The following is a 7,537-nucleotide window of genomic DNA, read 5'->3' on the forward strand; positions in this document are numbered from 1 at the left end:
CAGTGACATGTATAAGTACAATCCATGCATTTCTCACCTTGTTCTTCCAGGTACACCATCACATAGAGGAGAGGCCAGCATGAAGTGTTAGTGGTGATGTCTGAGCCTGCCAAAAAGAGATCCGTGATGTCTGAGCCTGCCAAAAAGAGATCCATGATCACTTGTGTCATGGTGATCTCTGAACACAGAGCATGGGTCATCCTTTCTTTGCCTGTAGATGTAAGACATATGATGGGACTTAAGAATCTTTTAATAGCATAGCAAATTTCCAGCAAGAGGGCTTTTTGCGTCACAAAATCCATACTAAGTTGATGAAGTTGGTAAGACAGCGGCCTTGTAGCTCTGTTAAAAATAAATAATCTTACTGACTGAGGAAGACAGTGTACAACAAGGCTTGTTTCCATCTAGGGTGGACCAACATTACTGCCACTGTGGTGACCGCCGAGAGACATCCTCAAGTACTTAGACAAAGTACTTTGCTTTTGAGGTTGAATTAAAAGAAATAAACAGGTCAACAGTCTCTCAGAAGAAAAAGGAGGAGGAGGTAGAAGGGCAGCTGGAAATATCTGAGCTACAAGCATCTTAAATATGTTGCAGCTGTACAGGGGACAAATACTTATTACCCTTAATTTTCTGAGCTAAGTATGCACCAGTGAGGTCCCATGGCTCTCCAGGCACCCAGCTCTTCTGGTGGTTCCCGATCTCTTCCTAAATAAGTGTTTTTAGATCCTGCAAGTATGTTAGTGCCACCGCTGGTCTCATTAACAGAGGGTTTAAGTGCTTCAAGAGTGATGACAAAGTTTCTTAGATGTGCACGTGGAAACACAAGCACAAGGAACACCATGACATCTTGGCTTTGTAGGACATTTAAGGCCTGAATGTGCACAGCTGAACCATGTCTAACCATGCCTGTGATCCAGGTGACTGCACTGACTATAGGAAATAAATGACTACTTAATTTCTTTAAAGTTTATTTTGGAGGCAAGATGTGTGAATGATGACCATTAGTATACTGTTACATTTCGGATTGACTGTTCTCCCCTACTAACTTTCAGATTTGTGGCATATAAATACCCTTGAATACAGTTTTTCTTATGTTTTCTAAGCGAAGCCTTGCCCAAAATGACCTGTTTCCTCCTACACCTTAGGTCAGCACTTGGCTGTAGTTCTCAAAGCCACGACCATGTTAGCTTGTCCCATTTTTTCTGGACGGTCATTGCAGACTTCTTTATTACACCTTTTACTGTAAAGACTTCTTGAGATACCTTGGTAACATGCTCAGCAACTAAGAATCGTGCAGGCTAGGCTAGTACATGAATGGGAAACTCATTAATTGTGTGTGCTGAGTGTATATTTGCGGCCCAGCATTTGAGAAGGACATGGAGCAGTGGTTCTACAGCATTCACCTTGCTGCCAAGAGCAGCTCATCCTGAAAAGAGGCATTAAAAGTAGATGCAGGCATTGTACCAAACTGTTCTCTGAACAGCTCAGTCTGCTAAAAATATTTCAGTGTACACAACAGAAAGTCCCACAGGGACCTTCCATGACATCCCTAAAACAAGTACATGCCCAGTCAAGGCATTCTTCACTGATTGGAATCCATTTAGCACAGTCACTGGAGCCTTTCCTGTCCATGGTGTATATACGTTTCTGTAGAGCCCAGCCCCCTAGGACAATGAGTCACATAAAGATACATTTACAGAGAGTTTGTGCCTGCCTCCTGCATCTTAGTGGTACTCTTAGACCAGAGCTCAAAGACCATTTCTATTATGTAGGGCTGTTTTGTGGTCCTTGCTATTGCATGAGAAAGGGACGGGAGACATTTCATCCTGGTCTAAGGAAATAAAAGAGATTGGAATCGTGTTTCACTATTAAAATGTTAGAGGGCTTTCACTGTTATTAATACATAGCATTACTATTTATGACTGTTATTTTTCATGTATCTGCAGTTTATATAGCCAACAAAGCAACTGTCATGTTACCCAGAAACATTTCAATGGGATTTTTTCCATTTACGTTGCCCCACCAGAGGTGATTGATAGATACAGCAAAATCATAAACGTTGCTTTTATTACCTTTCCATGTTCATTTGTTTTCCAGTCATACAGTGTTTTCAGAGTACCAGTACTTAGACAAGGAACAGCCTTCACTGTTAAAACAGAAATTATAGTTGTAATTAACACCAGCAGCCATTAGATGGTAATGTTTGCTCACCGTTGATCTGAGCATTGTGCTCGCCAGGTCTCACACGGAGAAGCAGTTGAGCCAAACTTTTCAAACTTTACACTGCCACTGATGCGGAGCATCTCATTCGAGATGTGTTGGGAATCGTGAGTGGCCTGCGAATCACGAGTGGCCAGCCATCTGATCCTACCGATGGCTGCTGGAGTTTGAGGTTTCAGTAGTTCCACACATCAAGGCTCTGGCTCCCATAAATCAGAGACCGATTTTGAACTCTTCAACCCCAGGTAGTTGAGAAAGACTTAATTGCACAGACGGAGGGAAGAAGAGGTGGTGTTATCTTGCTCAAAGCATTAGGAGTTCAGATAACAACAATGTCAGCTAGAGCTTGTGACTGTATGGGATGGGAGGTTAGGATTTCCGAACATCTGTTTCAGGGATTTTAATGTATGAAGCAGGGAGATGAATAAAGATCATGCCTGCACATGATTTTTGTCTTACAAATGCATGTATATGTAATACCAAACCATACGTAACTACATATACATGCACACATATGTAACTATATATATAAAATGTGTGACCTTTTTTTCTGAGCACTTGTAGCACTTCATATGATGGACACATGAAAGATGAAAAGGCATATCTCTGCCCTTGGGGGGTTAGGGAAATGGTGAAGACAGGCTATTCATAAAGCTGTTAAGAGTTTTACTACGCACAGTTTCCACGTGTCCTGGCTTCTGCAAAGTGCTCTTAGGAATACACTGGTAATGTTGTGTTGCTGATCTCAAATACGTTGCTCAGGAACATCTGTAGGCAGGACTGCATCTCTCTGGAGGTGGGTGCAGGCCTTCTCCTTTGTGGGAAACAAAGATGTTGCCAGGGATTCTTAAATATGCTGACCATTGTGAAAACACATGCAAATATGATGAGGTGCCTAGCTGCTGCCAATTGTTGTGAGCAAAGGCTGTTTTCTGTAGGGGAGAGTAATTTGAAGAATGGTTTTCACAGCAGTGGGAAGTCCAGTCTTTTAATTAATAGCTCAAGTAAGGTGGAGAGGAAAGAAAAAACAAGTGCTTGAATTCCTGAACTGGATTCCATCTAGTACCCAAAGGAACTGCAGAATCTGTGTTTTCTTTTGTGCACACAGGAAAGTAGGGAGCCTCAATGATGCATCATCTTGCACAGTTCCCAGATTTAATGATTCTCCTTGTTCCAAGATTGCTGCATAGAGGAGAGCCAGAGATGGAGACACGGCACGAATCCTGAGCATGAATCCTTCCTGGCTTTTCCTCCAGCAGCACATGGAGAAAGGAAAGTGTTCTGTGGGTCTCGTTTAGCACATGTAGTGTGTAGACCACATTAAGGTAAAAAGGTTAACATTACTAATGTATTCCTTCCAAGTCTGTGCACTGTCCAAGAAAAGGAAAAAAAAAAAAGGGGGGGGGGAAGAGGAAAAAAAAAGAGAAAAAAAAAGAGGGCCAGAAAGCAACGTGTTGATATACTGCCATATCAAATAGTACAAAGAATGTAACCTACTTGCAGTTCTGTGCAGCTGCTTGCTTACACAGTCAAACTCAAACATACTGAGATTCTAATCTAGACACTTGGTTGTGTTGCAGTGCCTATCAGCTCTGATAACAACTGACACTCACAACACCCTTCCAAAACAAGCTGAACCCTGTGCAAGAAAAACTGTTGTCTCAGCCCGACCTTCAAAATCTTAAAATCACAGGTAACAAAGTTTTTCTTTGTCCTTACCCCTAAAAGCAAGATCAATTAATTTCCATCCCCAACAGCAAGGACTGGCCTGGGGCAGTAACATCTCCGGCGTGCTGCAGTCTCTCCCACTTTGCTGCTCCTGCAATGGCCAGGCCAGGCCTCTAAGGAAGCCTTCCAGGGCCTTGATGTGCCAAGAAATAACCAGCCAATGGCAATATTACCAAAATAAGGGCTACAGGATTCAGTTGCCAAGCAAATAAGCTTTGCTGCCTCTTTTTAGTAAGTTTTGCTTATTCTTCATGTTTCCTTTCCTCCTACCCCGTAGCTTGTGCTATACTAACAGTCCTCCCCAGGTACTATTTTTGACTGTGTGACTGTTCAGTGATTTGCAGCATTTACAACTGTTGCTACTGTCCCTTTCCATTTAATGCTAATCCTCTTTTAAATTCCCACAGGGAGACACATGGCTTGTAGCTCTACTTAGAAAGCTCAGATTGAAGCTGGGAAGGAGCAGAAGGATGCTTTTACCTTCTAGCCAAGGATACATTAGAAGTCTGCGCCTGAACTATTCACAAAACTATAAAATACATCAGTACCTTCAAGAGCATTTCATGGTGAGTTTGGAAGTTCAGCGTCCACAGATTGCCAATGAAGGGGAGAGGTGTTGATCCTGGAGGCAGCTTCCGTCAGGCCCTCTGGATGTTCAGGAACATCAGAGAAATCTAGACAAAAAGAAAGACAAGAACACCCACAAAAATTCAGCATTGCTCCCATCGCCCTCCTCACCCAGCTAGTGCCAGAGCCCTCTGCCCCGACGTCCACTCCCCTGCAGGCATCAGCCCTATTGGAGCACTTTGACATTACAGGCAAATTCACCATGTCTAGTCCCAAACAAATGTATCTGGGCTGCAGTGGAGTGTGTCCCTTGAACCATAAACAGTTTGAGCAGGAAAATGGAAAAGGTGAACCGAGGTGAGCCACTTTTCAGCTGTCACAGCAAGGATAGGATGGGTAGCCTGGTCTGGACATGCGCTTAGACTTCAGAGACCTGGTTCAGTCCCCTGCTGTGCTGCAGATCTCCTGTGTGATTCTGGGCAAGCTGCTTCTTGTAGTTTCATGTTATAACCTGTCTGTAATCTAGCTAGAAGCAAGATGCCTTGAAAATGAATAGTCCCACATTTCCCTTTCACCAGGGTTGCATCTAGTGACCGCAGAGCCATAAAATGAGTAAGCTGGCCGATCTAATGGAAAGCCTTTCATTTTTAGGTGTAGTACTAGTTTCCTGCTAGCTCAGCAGTCTGAACACACTCACCTCCTGGCTGCTGTCTCACTAACGCAGCAGAAGCAGCAAGAACATGGTCAAGGACAAAGGGGACCACCCCTTTTGGCACACTCTCACTGGAGGTTTTAGCTGCAGCACGAATCTTTGTCTACATTCCTTCTGCCTCACAGTCCCTCCTGCATGAACTCGTAGGGCTGTTGCTGTCCCAAATACATTCCCACTTAACCACACCAATGACAGGAGACAGAGAACTACCCTTTATAGAAATTATATTAAGCTCTCTGGTGATTTTTTTTCTAATCCACTAAAACATTCTCAACTAATCGCCTAATAAGATTTTATAGGCAGTGAATGTATGGATGGCTCAGTAATGGGGAGATATAATAATGGGAGGAATTTATGGAAGGCTGAAAGCAAATCTAAAAAATTTGTCTTTCTTCATAAACGTTGTGAAAAACCATGAAGCACTGTATAACACTTCAAGAAACCATGAAAAAGAGCCTAGCAATTGCCAGCACTGTTTTCTTCCCACAGTCAAACCCTTCCCTGAGAGGTTCAGTTACTTTTGTCCATCTTCAGCATCAGCAATTTGAATTCCCCTTCATAGATCTTCACGGCAATTAGAGGGGTAGGAAAATGACTTCCCTTATAGCCTTACCCCATTCTAGGTACTAGCATTATTATTTTCTCCTTGTTTTCAACATGCCTGGCAAAGCTGAAATAATTGGTAACCCAACTAATTAGTGGAGATAGCTTGTTATAAAGCCTTGCTCTCAGTTAACTACTTTATTTAACCACTGACAAGTAACACCTCCTCATGATCAACAAGAAGATTCCTCCTGTGGGCTCTCCCTACACTGGCCCCCACATGGTGCATCTTTGCCACGGAAGGGAAAAATCACTCTTCTTGTACAAGCGATGCATCTTTTTTCCATCATATTCAGTAAAACAGACCACTTCTCACTAGAAAATGAGCTGGAGACAGCTGTCAGAAACAGCATTAATGTCACTTTACCTGTGACTGTTTCTGAATGATTTTTATTTTTTTTTTATTGCCAGCTGGCATCTGAATGCAAAAGGGTTTTGCTAATTCATACCGTAAAACTCAGGACACATTAATACAGGTGTTGAATGAGTGAGAAAATAGCACAAGCTTTCACAGACCAAATTGACTTATTCTAGTCAGTATAATTATAAATGAAAATATGCAAAAAAAATATATATATATATATAATTGAAAATAGTTAACATACTGTGACTGATTACTAATGAAATGACCTTGGAGGATTTTAGAAACATTAAATTTCTGCCCTTTTTAACTAACATGGGACTTTCAAGATGTCTTCTACTGCTCAGAGAGTCAGAAGAAGCTGTGCTGGGAGAGCACAGTGGTGGTCTTTACAGGAAAAATAGTTTTGATCCCATGTTGCTGCCAGATGTTAAGGATGGGAGTTTTGCCTCTCTTATTAAATGCCTATCTGGCAGCACTGCTGTCTCTTCAGGACCACCCTAGGAGAGGCCAGGGCAGCTGGCTGTGCTCAGCAGCACTGTTATGGGGATGTTGCACTCTCTGCTGTTGCCTGACATGCTTGTTACATGCCTAGCTCTCTTTGCTTTCATTCTGACTCTCAGGGAATAGAAAAAAAGGGTGAATACTCATGCCAGGGCACAAGGCAGCAAGGTGAAGCTAATGGGCCTGGATGCATCTGTGATTCTTAATAAATCAAAGATGTGTTTGTCAGCTCACCAAGAGTGTGAAATGCCATTTGGATGCACTCTTACAAGCTTTTACCTTTGCACTTCCATCCTAATGATATCTTTGTGCTGACCTCCGTGTGTTCTTTGGGAAAGCACAGTCCAAATGGTTTTACATGCGACTTCATTAGTCTCCCCTCTTGTCTTGGCTAAGTCTAAACATGGAGCAGTGCCCAGTGCAAAGTGCTTGCTGTAGTTTCTGTTCCCGACAAAAAGAGGTTGCGGAGAACCCAGACCAGGTTGTCTTCATCATATCACAGAGCTGGGATTGCCTTTAATCTTCAAGCAAGAGAGGGGTGAGATTAGAGCACAGCAGACCTTCCAGCACATGCAGCCATTAACATAACTCCAGATGACTTCAGCAAACCACACTTTGCAGAATCTGTGATTTCCCAAAGCAAACAACTGTGAAGAGCAGTAACAAAGAGTAAAAGATCTCAAGTCCTTGTTTCTTCATGTTTGAACAAAGTATCCTGTCTTGTAGGCAGATCTAAGAAGTGCTTTGATAGCAAAAGATCGCTGTTGGAAGTTTTCTCAATGGCAGATGTTTCTGTCAGAGATCTGACACAGTCAGAATGCTCCGTGGGATTTCCTTAT

At 42.7% G+C, this 7,537-nt stretch overlaps 1 long non-coding RNA gene across 1 annotated transcript; it reads right to left on the minus strand.

Annotated features, from left to right (window-relative positions):
- Positions 1-2,077: 2,077 nt before the first annotated feature.
- Positions 2,078-4,593, minus strand: LOC126913402 (uncharacterized). Its single transcript, XR_007708628.1, has 3 exons — positions 4,500-4,593; positions 2,901-3,037; positions 2,078-2,149 (listed from the first exon to the last, which is right to left on the minus strand). It is a non-coding gene; the product is annotated as an uncharacterized LOC126913402 (long non-coding RNA).
- Between the last annotated feature and the right edge of the window lie 2,944 nt (positions 4,594-7,537).

Source organism: Cygnus atratus, chromosome 9 (genome assembly GCF_013377495.2).
Source record: "Cygnus atratus isolate AKBS03 ecotype Queensland, Australia chromosome 9, CAtr_DNAZoo_HiC_assembly, whole genome shotgun sequence".
Lineage (NCBI taxonomy): Eukaryota > Metazoa > Chordata > Aves > Anseriformes > Anatidae > Cygnus > Cygnus atratus.